The following is a 17,879-nucleotide window of genomic DNA, read 5'->3' as shown; positions in this document are numbered from 1 at the left end:
ACAGGATTATCTATCCCACTATATGGGCCTGATTAATGGAGCCTATCAACAAGGCACCATCACAAGGGCCGAATTTCAATATTTTGAGGTAACAAACCCAACGACACCAACTTTCTATATGCTGCCTAAAGTGCATAAAAGTATTTCATGTCCCCCAGGCAGGCCAGTAGTGTCGGGAAATGGAGGTCTCTTGGAGAAGGCCAGTATCTTTTTAGATTTCCATCTTAGGGACTACGTGTTGCAGTTACCATCTTATACACGGGATACAACTGAAGTGTTGAGAAAAATTAACGATATATGCTTGGAAGAAAATCACATCTTAGTGAGTCTGGATGTGGAAGCATTGTATTCAAGTATAGACCATAACCAGGGAATACAGCGGTCAGGTACTTTGTTGACACAGGGGAAGCTGAAGATTTTCACAATTTCCTACTTATGCTACTTAATGTAGTACTCCGGAAGAATTATTTTTTGTTTGACCACCACTTTTATACCCAGGTAAGAGGGACAGCAATAGGGGCAGCATGTGCCCCCACTTATGCCAACCTCTTCCTGGGTTGGTGGGAGAAGGAAATAGTGTTCCAAGACACACTGGGTAATTTCAATAAGCATATTTGCCTTTGGACCCGTTATATTGACGATATACTTGTCATTTGGGACGGAACCCCGGGAGATTTAGCAGAATTTGTCTCAGTCCTGAATACAAATAAGTTGAATCTCAAATTTACATACGAATGGAGCAGGGACAGCATATCCTTTCTAGATCTTAGGATCTATCGGGGCACACATGACCGCTTAGCGATGGAAATCTTCCGTAAGAGTACCTCAACTAACACACTCCTTCACCGTCAGAGCTTTCATTTCCCTTCAACGATCCATAATATAGCTAAAGGAGAGTTTTTAAGATTAAGGAGGAATTGCTCTGACGAGACGGTCTTTCAGACAAGGAGAAAAGAACTGAGCAATAGACTTAAAGAGCGGGGATATAGCTCCAGAACCATCAAGAGAGCCAAACAGGCCCTGCACACGGTCACAAGAGATTCCTTGGTATTTCAGGATAAATCTGACAAATCGACAGATAACAAAATTCGATTTGTGGGTGATTTCTGCGCTGAATGGCGAGCTATTAAATCCATTGTCCAAAAACACTGGCCGATAGTTATTTCGGATCAAGACCTGAGGACACGTTTGACGACACAGGTGGACATGAGCTGGTGGAGAGCTCCTAACTTGAAAGACCTTTTAGTTAAGAGCCATTTTACTTCACAACCCCCCAAAGAACTGACAACGGCAGGTAGTTTTCCGTGTGGACAATGTAAAATCTGCCAATACATCAGTATGGTGAAAACTATGAAAGACAAATAGAATGACATCATTAAAATTAAAAGCTATATCAATTGCAGAAGCACTAATGTTGTTTATTGTATAGAATGTCCGTGTCAGAAACGATATATAGGGATGACCACCCGCATGCTCAAAGTACGTATTCTTGAGCATTTAGGATCTATCAGAAATGTTAGGACAGATCTGCAGAAGAACAAGCAGATCACAACGGTGGCCCAACATTTCTTGTATAATCATTCCAGTTCCTTGAAGGATTTCAGGGTGTTTGGCCTGGAACGTGTCAGTTTGGACATCAGAGGGGGGGACATCACCAAGGCCTTGCTAAGAAAGGAAAGCGAATGGACATTCCGACTGAATACAGTCGCACCTGGAGGTATGAATGAACATATCAATTATAGCGTATTCCTATCCTAAACAAGTTCCTTCTGGTCTGCTAAGTTAACATATATCGAAATGTACAAGAAATTTACAAGACCTGCATTGATACAAGCAGATGTATCTGCTTAATGATAAGATGGGGTTAAACATTGCAGTTTTGCAATTTATCTGTGGCGGAGCTATCATATTATATATATGGAAGTACGATCTAATATTTTTGGTTTGGCTTTGATGTTATAATTCCCCAATGGGATGTCCCCTATATATAATTGTGATGGGAGAAAGTTATATACATATACTATAAACTATAATTTTCTACATGTCTAGATTCGAATGGTTTTGGAATACTTGTTGAATCCTGGCATCTGTTAGGGTGCCAATATCATATACATAGCATAATGATGTAACAACCCGAGTTTATCATTTTGTCCAACATGAGGGTTAAAGTATAATTCTAGATATTATCAATAATCTTAAGATTGTGGTTTATGCAAATATACAGCATCACTGGGTGAGCACATTCACCTTTATAGTTATTTTCACTTCCATAGTCACCTTTCATGCAAATTAGTTTACATAAACAAATACTTTTTATAGCAACAATATTACATATTACTTCTCTTTTCTTGTTTCTTTTTTTCTTTTTTCTCTCTCACACTTTCTCTTTGTAAGACACATTTACACAATTGTTCACACATTTAGGTACAGAAGTATCATCTTTGGTTGATCACGTGCAGTTCATTGTTTTTCTTTCTCTTTCTTACTTACACATTTTCTCTTTTTCCCCTGAGGCTTACATAGTGCACTTTCTCCTGCTTCATATGCACAAGAGTTTATTACACATATGTCATGATCACTTTAAAAGTGATCCCTTGTTGGTCATATTATACACATATAAGCCATAGTCATTCTTTCTATATATATATATATATATATATATATATATATATATATATTATTTTTTATTTTATTTTTCGTATGGAATGGCTATTAATGCCATTCCTTATTGATTATTGCTATCCTTCATTGATTCAACAATCTGCATTTGGATAAAAAGAAAAAAATAATTTTGTGTTAAACACATTAAAATATAAACCCTCCCTCTCTTGCTCCTTTTTTCCCCTTTTCTTTGATAAATTTGGGACACAGTTGGTTAAATTATTTTATAATTTAACAATTAGGCTGCATAATAGTCCCGTTTAAATTTAAACTATATGGTACCATCACAATAGGTTCTATTTTTGTCTGTATATAATATAGTGACTTATTGTATTTTTCATATCTTTTTATATATCTTTGCTGTGAGAGCCATGTAGTCATTTCCTCCCATATAATTAATATATTCTTTCAATGGATAGTTGATTGGTTTTGGCTTTAGAATGGGTTAATTAGGTGCTTTGGATATCACTATTTATGAGTATATATTTTTCGACACTAGAAGTGCCTAAACCATTCTGTACAATGTCTGCAATATATGACATTGTCACAGCCAAAATGGCGTCCGCTTAGTATAAGACAGGCTGCTAAGAATGTTATCACCAGGCAACTGTGATCAAGCTGTTAAAGCGAAACGTACGTCACTTCCGGTTCCAGTCCGGGTCCATCTCACTGGGCGACGGCCGCCGGGGATCGTGCCTCACATCACCGCACTCCAGCGCTCATCATTCATAGAGATCTTGGTGGTAACTAGCTAGTGCAGACAGGGATAATAGTATTTCTCTTGTCCTATGTGCTTTTTCTTTTTTCCACAGGAACGGGCACTCTCATTTCTGCAGCCGGGTTACCCTGCACTGCTATTAGAGCATCAGGGTTCCCTGTGCAGCAATATAGAAAAAGCAGAAGCCAGCTCCTCTCTGCACTTTTCCAAACAGAGTGGAGCTTAGGTAGTCTCTCTCATCCTGTATTCAATGTTTTCATAACAGATACAGGACAGCAGAAGACTCCCTATCTCCTTACACTCTGATTTACTAGAATTCATCCACTAAGGATCTAATTATCTCTCAATATGCAATTCTAGCTAGATATTCCCACTAATCTCTCTGTACTATTGTGTATACATGCATCCAGAGACCTAATATATTGACAGAGGATCTCTGCATATGACCTACAGTGTATACTATCTGACATAATCACTCAACCAAGCTAGTTATTTTCATTTGAATTTTTTGCATGTTATTGCAATTGCATTCTAGACTATCAGTGACAACTGGTACTATTTACCTTAAAGGCTAATTAACAGCTGTTACATAGAATTAGAACAATTAAGATTTGCAGGTTAGGTGGACGTCCACACAACTGAATGGTGGACTTCTGCCTATGTAGTTAGAGATACCGGGGTGATTTATATACACCAAGTCAGTGCTAACAAAAACTTTATCTAACAGCTGTTTCTATATTGCTTGCCCACACGACTGATTGGTGAGCAGCAAAGCAGAAGAATTACTCCTCAGCTAAGTAATTTTAAGAAAAAGGGAGTACGTATAAACTCCAAAAAAAAAAAAACCTTTTGAGCTCATTGGTGTTTCTTTCTTCTTCTGTTTTGGTTTTGATGGTGAGAGGTGATGAATAGGATGATCAGACCATTATAATTACATTTATTCATAGAGAAATTTGAGGTCTCCGGATACCGTTTGAGAAATATAGATTGTTATTTGATATTTTCACTAGAGCTGAATATTAGACATATGGTGTGTTAAAATACATTACCAGAATAGCAGGGTATGCCACAAAACTTGGTGTAAAAATTGTTATATTCACAATTTTTCTAAAAATGAATTAAAAGTTAATTTTTAATCATGTAAAAAATTCATAATGTTATAAGTGTGCCCCAGAAAAGGCATTGTAGTCCCCTTTTTTCCTTTTTTTGCATTCCCTTGTGAAAAAAACCCCTTTTTGTGTTGAGTCTATTTGGACTAGTTATCTGGGAGCACCACCAACCAAGAGCTGATAGCAATTAATTTGGCAGTAACAGCTAGTATGTTGGTTTACAAACTATTAATTTATCGGTAATAGGTCCTGTGCGGTTTCAATTCCAATGTGTTAAACATACACTTACTCATTTTTTTATTTTACTTCTCTTTTAAAGAAATCTTTGTGGTTTATATTTTAACTTTTTTTGGGTGGCTGCTTGTCCTGGCCTTTGACTTTACCACTGTCATGTTGGCGTGCTCTGGTGGAGTGCCTTGGTGGTGATGACACTGGCGTTATAATTGGAGTAGTCATACCAGAACTGCTGCTTGGTTGCTGTTGGTGCAGGGATCTGAGTGTTTCATTGAGGTTAGTGAGGGTGGCATTGAGTTCACGTGTTGCAGCATTTTGATTGTCTACAATTCTGGAGATAGATTCATTGATCTTTTGATTGTTTTCTAAAATGTTGATATAGCTTTGCTGTTGTCTGTGCTGTTCTTCCATTATGCGCTGTAAGTTGCCCATGACATGTGTAATGTCTGCACGCATGATTTCCATGGTATTGCCAATTCTCGTGGTTTGTTCATTTTGTCTACTCATATTTCTGATGATTCTTCTGAGGTGAGATGGTAGGCTTGCAAACATTTGTGTCTGCCTACGCAGGCAATCTTCATTAGTGGCCTGCTGTCTAGCCCAAATGTTCCAAAACACTTGATCAGGGCCTTGTGTTACTGGTGTTGTTGGGCTGTGTTGTGGTGGTGGTGTGATTTGCTGTGGTGGTGTACTCACAGGTGCTGAGGGGCTGATTCCTTGGCTTAATGGCTGCATTTCTAACATGATTGTCTCCTCCATGTCACTATGTTGCTGGTGTTGCGTAGGGATGCTGGTACCAGGACTAGAAGCTGAAATTATAAACATTTATCCGTTAGTTATCCATATGTTTGAGAAATTATAACAAAGCACTAAACATGGAACACATGTCATTGACTGGTGCTTTCAGATATCCTGCCTAGCAACATCATTACTCATAACTTAAATACATACATATGCCTGTTTGTGGCAAATGTGTCTGGTTACTTCATTCTGAAAGCAAACACATGAGTTGTATGGTAGATCAGACATACTCCACCATAAAAACACATTGTATTCCATAATGTGTTGCCTTATAGTGTCTCAAACAAAAACATAGTAATGTTTTTGTATGTATTTGGCAATGTTAGGTCAAACACACATGTAAAAATGATTAAAACAACCTTACTATTTGCCAAGCTTACACATGTGTTTCTGTTGCAGCATCTTCCTTACAATGTGCTACTGTATGGCTGAAGTGGACATACATGTCTTTACTAGATGTGGACATGGCCATTTTGCTAGGATTCCATTTCATGTTTTACTGACTTCGGTAAGTATAGCAGATTTTGATGGGTTTTGACTTAATGCGTTTTAGTAAATGGATTATTAAGATCTGACATTTATTTAATTTATTTCAGTTTGTTCCTCACAATCAAGATGAGGGGAGTGTGGTTGGCATCTTGGAGGTGTGTCCAAAATTTGGAGTGGGGGAACCGAACATACTGTCGATAATCTTCGTGGCGGGGTAGCCTGCTGTGGTTGGCCCTGGACATCAGACCTTGCTTTTTTTTGCTGCAACATGTTTTATTTTGTGGTGTGTTACAGAAGTCCGTCTTCTGCTGCTCAAGATTTCTTTTGATGGACCTAGTATTGAAAATTACATTTTGTTATGATCATTCCTTTACAAACATAACCTATACTACAATGGACACTTTACCTGCTTCTGGTGCGTCATAATCATCAGATGTCATGGGAGTGACTGTAGGACGACCAGTACTGCTTTTTTCCAACACTGTAAATCAAGAAACAAATAACATAACTCATGTATTCATGCTATTGTTGATACATCCACCCATTATGCTTATAAACATTAAATTTTTAAACAATGGTTGTTTTTTTAAGACTCAAAACATAAGGACCTTAAACCAAAAAACCACAACATAAAACCAAAAACATTGTCCAATAGCCATATGCACTATGGAAAGTGCAACACAGGGAATCATGTACAGGACACAGACATAGGACCCAATTACAAATACATACACTAACAAGCCAAAACACACACATCTTCATTTTGTAATGAAAGGAAAAAAATTACAGATGCAATATAGAAATTGCTCTGTGATGTGGCAATCCAAACACACATTACAACAATATGAGCCAACCAAAAAAAAAACCCAAAAAATAAATAAATAATAAAAATAGTAAGGTAACTAAGTCTGCAGTGTTGTGTCAGGGTACAAATACAGACTCAAACTGAACAAACAAATAGTGTGTTTGTCTTAAACAATATTACATTCAATACTAATGAAATTACACATGTAAATGGCTTCAAAGCCACTTTGCACAACTCCAGCCTCTAACATGACAACCACTGTTTTGGCAACATTGCACATGGATAACCAAAATAAAAAACATACTCAAACTTAAAAACTGTTAAATGTGCAAAAGTAAAACATTATTGCTGGACATTTCAATGACACACCAAGTCCAAACTAAACATGGAAAATGTACTGAAAAAAAAACACATGACCACATTGGCTTTTGTAGAAAACATTACCCAAAACAATTTATTTGCTTACACACACTTGAAGATGGGAGTAATATGCAACGTCACATGACACACATTTTTTTTATAAAAAAAAGCCAGAAGTAATGTCATAGAATGTTACGGCAAATACACATGCTCACCATTCTTCCTGGGCCGATCGGAATCCCGGACATGGGTTGCAGACACTACTTCTGGAGGTATTAAACTCCGCATGGACTCCTCATAGTCCAGATATCTTGCAATAAAGGGCTGGCCTCCACCGGTTTTTCGAGCCGACTTCGCCTCCTTGGCCATTTTTGACTTGACACATCGCTTTATGTCATAGTACCGTTTGCGGCATGTTTCCTCCGTCCGCTTGACCACCCCCTCACTATTGACAACAGCAACAACTTTCGGCCACAACACCGTCTTCTTCCGTGTTGGTACCTTGGCGGACTCAGGCCCAAATAGCTGCCGCTGATACTTCATCAGCTCCCGCACCAATGCCACATTTTCTGCATAACTAAACTTGACATTCCGCCCAGTTTTAGTAGTGGTGCGTGGCTGCGGAGCTCTCTGACTGTCACTATCACTGTCACTTGAGGCTGCTGCAGCAACCTCACCCACCTCCTCCACCTCACTTACCTCACTCTCACTCACCTCCTCCACCTCACTCACCTCTGAGTCACACATAATTGTGTGTCTAAACACTTAACACAGAAAAAAAGACAACAAACAACACTCTTCTCCACTACCACTGCACAACAAACACACACACACACACACACACACACACACACACACAAACACTGACAAGGGACTATAAAGAAATAAAATTTAGACAAAAAATGAGACAAAACCCAAAAAAACAAGACTACAAGAATGACAAGACTACTTTCAAACACAATACTACACTCAGAAATCGCAAACAACACTCCTCACCAAACCAAAAACTCACCAACCTCCACAGCACAACCTCCCTCCTCACCACTAACTAAACCCATGAGGTGCGGACGGTTTGGGGCATATTTATATGGTTGCGTACAGACACTCCTACATCTGAAACACAACCAATCACAAACGGGGATGAAAAATGAAACTAAAAGTCAAAATGCGGCCGTGGTTGAAAAATAACCCTGCCACGTTTAACATAGAAAAAAAACCTGAAAATACTACAAAAACACGTACGCAAACAACAATGACGGCTGTAAATGTACCAAAAAACCCCGACTGGCATCGACATCAGAAAACACGAAAACCATAAAGTCAACTGCTTAGTAACTTGGCGTATATAGTTTCAAAAAGTTGCATGAAAATGCACCCGTAACAAAACGAGTTTAAACACTGCACAAACCGACTCAAACATGAATATTAGTAAATATAGGCCCTGGTCCGAACTGAAGGAGGTGCAAACAATTACTGACATGTCTACTGTTACTACATATGATGCTGTCACCGTTGAAGGAATGGTGGATGATTATATCGGTGATAGCATCCAAGTAGGCATGTCAGACAGTCCGTATGTATACTGGCAGGAAAAAGAGGCAATTTGGAGGCCCTTGCACAAAGTGGCTTTATTTTACCTAAGTTGCCCTTCCCTCCAGAGTGTACTCTGAAAGAGTGTTTAGTGTAGCCGGTAACCTTGTCAGCGATCAATGTAGTAGGTTACTTCCACAAAATGTGGAGAAGATGATGTTCATGAAAATTAATTATAAATTCCTCCAGGAAGACATTACCCAGCAATTGCCTCCAGAAAGTACACAGGCACCTGTGATGGTGGATTCCAGAGGGGATGAATTAATACTCTGTGAGAATAAGCATGTAAACACTGAAGGGGGTGAGGAATCTGAGAATAAGGATGACATCTTGCCTTCCTAGAGCCAGTTTGTTCAAGGAAAGATTAATTGCTTCTTTTTTAGTGGGGACCCAAACAAACCGAACATTTTAGCCACAGTCATGTGGCACACCGTGTCGCTGAAATTATTGGTTTGTCAAAGTGTGCATTTCCCGTTTATGTCCCATTTATACAACATAAGGGTGGGTTGAAGGGCCCAAGTACAATTCCATCTTGCACCTCTTATTTTTCTTTGCATTATGTGCTCTTTGGGGTCTAGTTTTTAAAACTGCCATCCTGTCTGCCACTTCAGTGCCACTCCTAGATGGGCCACACGTTTGTGCCGCCCACTTGTGTAAGTTAGCTTAGTCATCCAGCTACCTCTGTGCAACTTTTTGGCCTAAAACAATATTGTGAGGTGTTCAGAATAGACTGGAAATGAATGTTATTGAGGTTAATAATATTGTAGGAACAAAAAAAACCAAACCAAATTCTGTGATTTTAGCTGTTTTTAAACCAATCCAGATACAAAACACAAAAGGAGTTCCAGATCCAAAATCAAAACACAAAAAGTGTCTGGTGCACATCTCTAGTGAAAATATTATAGTACTAGAAAGCACAATAATTTAGATGTAGATATTTAGGTCTATACAGTGTGTTTCAAATTGTCTACTCCTGGTATATGGCGAGAGTAGATAAAATTTGTTTACATGTACAGAATAGCAATGTGTGCCAGACCATTTTTCGGGTTTTGTGATCGATTTTGCCAAAACCGCCCTCACGGGTTTTGGTGTTGGATCTGTATTTTTTTTTAAAATCATAAAAAGAGCTAAAATAACAGAATTTGGGGGTGTTTTTGTCCCTACAGTATTATTAACCTCAATAATATTAATTTCCACTCATTTCCTGTCTATTCTGAACACCTCACAGCTCACAATATTGTTTTTATCCAGTTTAGGCCAAAAGGTTGCGCTGAGGTAGCTGGATGGAGCAGCAGCAGCATTGAATGTGTTGTCTATACTGGGAGGACGGACACAGCACAAAATATTAAAAAAATATATAAAAAAAAAACGGCTCAAGATTTCATTTCACAAAAAGATGATTAAGGCAAAGAAGACAATATTTAGATGCTGTTATCCTGATTTTCATTTATTATTTTGGATCAAATTATTCATTTCCTCAAATATATATTTGATATGTAGAAGGTACACTATAAAACTGTGGAGAAAAAAGATGATCAAGGCAAAAAAGAATAATAAAAAAAAAGATAATATTTTAGATGCTGTAATCATGATTTTAATTTATTATTTTAGATCAAATTCTTCATTTCCTCAAAGATATATTTGATATGCAGAAGGCTATACAAGTGTGGGGAGTATATATATATTTAAATTGAATTTAGTTAATTTATAATTATTATTAATATTAATTTGAATGAATCACAATGTTGTGATGAGAAGAATTATGAAAATAGGACAATAAGTTGTAACATAAGAATATGAGCTACGGATACAGCACCATGAAATGGATGTATACTGGGAGGATATAGCACAAAATATATAAAGTCTTTTATTTTGAGTGGACTGACAGAACACCGCTAAATGGATGGGGCAGCTGCAGTCCCTGGATGTATACTGGGATGACACAGCACAAAATATTAATTTAAATCAAAATATACTGTATATATTTATTATATCACACACTGCGGTTACAGTGTCGCACAAATGAGTTAAAAATATGTGGAAGTATTTTTTATATTTCACACTTGCAGTTACACTTTTGCACAAATGAGTCATAAATATATATAATAATTACACACTGCGGTTGACTGCACCCACAGTGTCGCACAAATGAGTCAGAAGTATGTAGAAGTATTTTTTTTATATCACACGCCGGCGGTTACAGTATCGCACAAATGAGTCAGAATTATAATAATTACACACTGTGGTTGACTGCACCGAAAGTGTCGCACGTGTATGAGTAGGAAAAAATATACTGTGGTCTGACCGGCAGTGTTACAGTACCTATGGAAAAAAAAATTGTATAGTACACTGGGGCACAGCACAAAAAATAAAGAAATAAAAAAAATATTTATATACGATAGCAGGTAAGGCACTCCCAAAGCTGTATGCACACAAGCTGGTGCCCCCGTAATATAAACGAATATAGCAGACAAGGACATGGCACTCACGGCGTAATAAGAATGTCACTCAGTCAATGCATTTTAGCGTTTAGCAACGTTTCAGTGGTCTAGGCCACTAAGTGAAAGTTTACCACATACTTGCCTACCTGACCCTCTCCATGAGGGAGAACATGCTCTGTTCCTGGACTCTCCTGGTAATGTATGATTGCCATCACCTGTGGTGAAACACTTTTCTTATCAATTAACTAGCTCACCACAGGTGATGGCAATCATACATTACCAGGAAAGTCCAGGAACAGAGCATTTTCTCCCTCATGGAGAGGGTTAGGTAGGCAACTATGGTTTACCATCACCATGGAATTGAGAGAGAATGCGCCACACAGATTTCTATAACAACATACAGTATAAAAGTAGCATATTCACTGGTTACAATCACATTGCAACAGTAACATCCAGCGTATGTAACACTTTCAATACCACAGCAGGAAATTATATCTATTTTACAAAACAGGAATAGGAGACATACTCGTTTAACCCCTTCAGTTGGATTACATCTAATTTAATTAGATCTGTTGATATCCAGGGGAACATGGTCGATCATGCGACAACGAATACAGGTTGAGTATCCCTTATCCAAAATGCTTGGGACCAGAGGTATTTTGGATATCGGATTTTTCCGTATTTTGGAATAATTGCATACCATAATAAGATATCATGGTGATGGGATCTAAATATAAGCACAGAATGCATTTATGTTACATATACACCTTATACACACAGCCTGAAGGTAATTTTAGACAATATTTTTTATAACTTTGTGCATTAAACAAAGTGTGTGTACATTCACACAATTCATTTATGTTTCATATACACCTTATACACACAGCCTGAAGGTCATTTAATACAATATTTTTAATAACTTTGTGTATTAAACAAAGTTTGTGTACATTGAGCCATCAAAAAAACAATGGTTACACTATCTCACTCTCACTCAGAAAAGTCCGTATTTCGGAATATTCCGTATTTCGGAATATTTGGATATGGGATACTCAACCTGTACTGCTAATTGGATGTTTCATCAATGCAAAATGCCCTGCGACCGGCTGCTCACTGCTGCCGGTCTCCAAGGCATTGCGGATAGCTGAATGATGACATGTCATACGTTCTTTAAACTTTCTTTCGGTTTTTCCAATATAGCAGAGACCGCATGGACATAAAATTTGGTAAACTACATGAGTTGTGTTACAGGTTAACAGATGTCTAATCATAATTTTTTTTGTCCGTTTGTGGATGATTAAAAGAATCCCAACAAGTAAATATTGGCAAGTTACACAAGAACATTTTATGCATCCTAATTTTTTGCTATGACCTGGAAAGAACTCTCACACTGGCTGATCTTTATCCACATTCATTTTGGAAATATCAGTTTTAACCAGATAATCCCTGAGGTTCCTCTGGAATAGCACGACGTTAATCTGGTACCAGACAGATGCAATTGTCTATCTGTTTCAATAATAGGCCAGTGCTTCTTAGCTACTTTGGAAATGGCCCCTGACAATATTAAATATGTTCTTTCCAGGCTGACAATGAATAAACAGTCACAGGTATTTAGCTGGTCTGAAAACTAGTGCAGCAATTAGGCAATGAAATACAGGCAATTAACTAGTCTGGAAACTAGTATAGCAATCAGATGGCGATCACTCCCACAGTTGGTTTGGAAACCAGCAACGATACTCAACACAGTCAGTTTGTAATGCAAAGTCCACAACCAAGCAAGGTTAAGCAGGAGACAACTTGAAACACATATGAAGTGGTTGTATTAAGTGCCAGATGCTGTAGCACAATGCTGAATGCAAGTTAACCATACACAGGTGAGGATAATGAAAAGCACCTAAAGAAAGTATCTTACTGCAAAAGGTGGAGGCTGGCTGTAGCAGAAGTTGGAGCTGAAGTAAATGCTGGGACCTGTAGTTCCACAGGAATACTGGAACCGGGAGATCAGTGGAAGATGCCAGAAATAGGAGATCGCTGGAAAACAGGAAATTGAAGACTGGAGGCTGGAAACTGGAGATTGGAAACTGGAGATTGGAAACTGGAACCAGGAGAGGCTATGCAGCAATGCGACGCGTTGTCTAAGGTGATGAGACTCAGCCGATGCTCCTGACTTATACCCCCTGGTTGGCAGTCATTGGATACTTGGCTCATGTGAGCAATCACAGCGCAGGATTGGGTGCTCTCCAGTCAGCTGACCGCAAGTGTCATGGCAGCGCCCATGCTGTACAGATGGCCGGTACACAGGAGGGCACCCGCAGAATGGACTTCAGGGGTTCACCACAATATTGGGTACTGCGCTCCGCAGACAGGATGCTCATACAGCCGCAGACTGGGGCCGTGACCTCCGGAGGCCTGCACACCAGCGCGCCCGTAAGTGAGACATCACTGAATGCTGATTCCCGACAGGCAGGCAAGAGTCCCCATTTTACACATTATGGCAGGCAAGAGTCCCCATTTTACACAATACGGCAGGCAAGAGTCCCCATTTTACACATTACGGCAGGCAAGAGTCCCCATTTTACACATTACGGCAGGCAAGAGTCCCCATTTTACACATTACACTAGCAAGTGTCCCCATTTTACACATTACAGCCGGCAAGAGTCCCCCTTTTACACATTACGGCCAGCAAGTGTCCCCTTTTTACACATTACGGCAGGCAAGAGTCCCCATTTTACACATTACGGCAGGCAAGTGTCCCCATTTTACACATTACGGCCGGCAAGTGTCCCCATTTAACACATTATGGCAGGCAAGTGTCCCCATTTTACACATTATGGCAGGCAAGTGTCCCCTTTTTGCACATTATGGCAGGTGTCCCCATTTTACACATAATGGCAGTCAGAGTCCCCATGGAGAGAGATTGAGAGAGACAGAAAGTTACTATACTTATAGAGGCAATTCCCGCTCTCCGACTCCTCTCCAGTCACTTCTCGCGCCGGCTGCTTCTCCCTCTTCGTAACTTGGCTCCCCCTCCTTCTCAGTACTCCGCTCAGGGGGGGGGGGGCAGAGTTTCGCAGAATGACGCGGTTGTGTTGTGACATCATGACGCAACCGTGTGATTCTGTGAAACTCTGCCTCCTCAGTGGGGTACTCAGGAGGAGGGGGGAGCAGGGAGCCACAATCAGTCCCACGGCGGGCGCCCCGTGCGATTGCACGGGGCACCCGCTTCAAGAAACAGCCCCGTAAGCACCCATTTCAGATACAGCAGACAGAGCACTCGCCCCACGCCACACCAGACACAGTACTGGAGATGGACACGTCCGTCCAGTACATTCTCCACAACCGGAGTGAAGATGGCACCGATGCACAAGACTTATATAGAATCCAAATCCTGCAAGAATCCGACAGCGGGAAGATGACGTTCGGCCTCTTTGGGATCTGTGTAAGGCGGGAAGTCCCGAGTCGGATTTGGATCCTGCCTCAGATCGCAAAGTTTGGGTGGGTTTGCTTCCCAGGGAACCAAACCCGCTCATTCCTAGTACAGAACTGCTCATTTGTTAGCAGGAAAAGATCATATTTCTTGATTTTGAAGTACCATGATTGTATATGCAAGGCATCCATGTGTGGCCTATTAGATGCTGGAAATTGCTGAACACTCTAAATAATCTCCACAAGAGAAGTCTTCAGATTGTTGGGTAAATAGGGATAGCTTGAATAGATGCTCAAGTTGAAGGTTTCTCCACCACTTCTCCTTTCTATGTCAGTATTTGTACTGCACCTGGTATTCTTTGGTGGTCTCCCAATCCAAGTACAAATCAGGTCTGTCACTGCTTTGCTTCCAAGATCAGATGAGATTGGGCGTGGCTAGTGAGGTATGGCATAACTTTTGATATAACAGATAAGAGAGTGTGGTTGTCAACAGAAGAGCAGGAGAGCCAGAGTAGGTGTACTTCTGCTTTCTTAATATGTTCATGGGGTCTCTGTTACATAAGCATTGCAGAGATTGGTTCCAAGGAAGCAACAGTGATAGCAAATCCACACACATCAACCACCCGGCTGCCAACATTTTCCGGGAGAAAACACTGCCTATATACATCAAAATCTTGTGAACACATGTATACTCACAGGCCTGGTTACCAGAGCCATCACATTTTGGTGCCATGTGGCAGTAACTCCAATTAAAATTAAACCACATAGTAGTGCAACCTTATTCACATTACACTGCACAGTACTATCCCTTATTCACATTATGCCACACTGTAATGCCCCTAATTCACTTTACGCCATACCCATTTAATGTCTTCTTGTTAAATTCCCATCATCTTATTTAAATAAAGACACAGAATAAATAATTTATTGTAAGTTATAATATATTACAATAAATTATTCTGCCTGTCTGTTTATTTTGAAAAAAGATTATGGCAATTTAAAAAGAAGACATTATTGTTTACTCGTCACCTGCTACATTAGTTATAGTTGCTACCGTATAGTTGGCACAGTGAGAGTAGGGACAGAATTGCTGGATTCCCCAAGTTACTCCAACCATACCTCTCTCTCACTAAATCATGTCATAACACAGATGGAGGCTGCAGCACTGTCTGTTTCTGGAGTGTACTCTCAACAGCCACCTTTCTTGTACACCCAATGGGCAGAGAAGCAACAGGTACACAGCTACTTATATAGATTGCAGTGGGGAAATTAGAGATTGCAGCGGTGACTGGTTCCACTCATAGGGCATCTGTGCTCTGTGCAGCTGCACCACCTTAGTTACTGACTTATGGTCACTGTGATGTTCTCTGTATTATATACGGTCACTGAAATCATCTCTGCATTATATAGTGGTCACTGCATTGCTTTTTGTATTATATGGCAGTCACTATTATGCTGTCTATTATATAGTGGTCACTGTGTTGCTTTCTGTATTGGAAGGTGGTCACTGTGATGCTCTCTGTATTAAATAGTGATAACTGCAATGCTCTCTGCCTTCTATAGCGGTCACTGCATTGTTCTCTGTATTATATGGCAGTCACTGTGATGCTCTTTGTATTATATGGCAGTCACTGCAATGCTTTTTGTATTATATGGTGGTCGCTGTGATGCTCTCTACATTTCATCATGATCACTGTGGTGCTCTCTGCCTTATATAGCAGTCTCTATATTGCTCTCTGCATGCAGTCACTGTGATGTTCTTTGTATTATATGGTAGTAACTGCAATACTCTCTGTTTATGACAGTCACTGCAATGCTTTTTGTATTATATAGTGGCCACTGCATTGCTCTTTATATTATATGGCACTCAGTGTGATGTGCTTTGCATTATTTGGCGGTAACTTGAATACTCTCTGTATTACATGAAGTTTACTGCAATGCTTATTGTATTATATAGTGGTCACTATGTTGCTCTCTGTAGTATATTGTGGTTACTGTGCTGCTCTCAGTATTATATGGTGTTAACTGCAATTCTATCTACATTATATACTGGCCTCTGCATTACTCTCTGTATTCTATTGTTGTCACTGCACTGCTCTATGTATTATGTAGTAGTCACTGTGCTGCTCTCTGTATTATATGGTGATCACTTCATTATAAGACAGGCACTGTAGCGCCCTCTGTATAATATAGCAGGCACTGCAATTCTCCCTGTGTATTATGGCGGTTAATAAAATGCTCTGTGTATTATATGGCAGTCACTGCAGTTTTCCCTGTATTATATGGTGGTCACTGCATTGCTCTCTGTATTATATTGCAGTAAATACATTACTCTCTGCATTATATGGTGGTCACTACAATATTCTCCATATTATATGGCAGTCACTGCATTCCTCTTTGCATTATATGATGGGCATTGTAATGCTCCCTGCATTAAATGATGGGCATTTCCATGCTCCCTGCATTAAATGATGGGCATTGCAATGCTCCCTTAATTATATGGCAGTCACAGCAATGCTCTCTGCCACACCCCTTCAATTAGCTGGCCACACCTCTTCAGCTTTTTCAATGCTTCCCTTCAGTGTCCCTACCATTGCATCTCTCACTTTGGTCTCTTTTATTGGTTGTGCACACTATAAGATGATCGTGCAGATTGGTTGCAGGTCATATGATAGCACAAAATAAGATGTACTGTAGTATGTACCCAGGTTTAGAAAGAAGCATCTAAGAGTCTGATATAGATATTACAGACCTAAGATGGGGACAGAGATAACCCAGATGATATATATTGTGGCAAGACCAGGTTAAGGTTGCTGTCTCCTGGGGTAGACTGGCACACTTTCTTCATCAGCCTAAACAGGAGCAAACCAATCCAGCGTGTTTGTTACAAATAGCCTCCGATTTTTTTATTTCCATCAGAAATAAAAAATAAATCATAAACATAAATCCTAGCCTGTCCAGCTCTGATTTTACAGAAATGTTTCCCTCTCTATGTGTGAGTAGCTCTTTAGTAATCTGTTCTACTACACAACTTCCTGGGGTTCTAAACACACAGGACAGAAACCTGGGACAAATATACAGTACCTGCCATCAAACACGATTCCAGTGGTTGTATCACAATATTTTGAAAAACATTTTTCTCTGTATACTGTACTTGCTGTCATTGTGCATATACAACATGAACAATGTTTTGAAAAGTCTGTATAAAGTTATGTGGGAGAAGATTTCCAGCCAGTAAGATAAACCA

General features: G+C 39.5%; 1 long non-coding RNA gene across 1 annotated transcript in view; it reads left to right on the top strand.

Moving 5' to 3' along the window:
- Nucleotides 1-6,548, top strand: part of LOC134935353 (uncharacterized) — a 64,451-nt gene extending 57,903 nt beyond the window's left edge. The window contains exons 3-4 of the long non-coding RNA XR_010180083.1: nucleotides 5,923-6,031; nucleotides 6,120-6,548. This is a non-coding gene — a long non-coding RNA (uncharacterized LOC134935353). The remainder of the gene's footprint in view (nucleotides 1-5,922; nucleotides 6,032-6,119) is intronic.
- The last annotated feature ends 11,331 nt before the right edge of the window (nucleotides 6,549-17,879 follow it).

Source organism: Pseudophryne corroboree, chromosome 6, assembly GCF_028390025.1.
Source record: "Pseudophryne corroboree isolate aPseCor3 chromosome 6, aPseCor3.hap2, whole genome shotgun sequence".
Classification (NCBI taxonomy): domain Eukaryota; kingdom Metazoa; phylum Chordata; class Amphibia; order Anura; family Myobatrachidae; genus Pseudophryne; species Pseudophryne corroboree.
The sequence above is the reverse complement of the archived record's forward strand: the minus strand, read 5'-3'. Positions and strand labels throughout refer to the sequence as shown.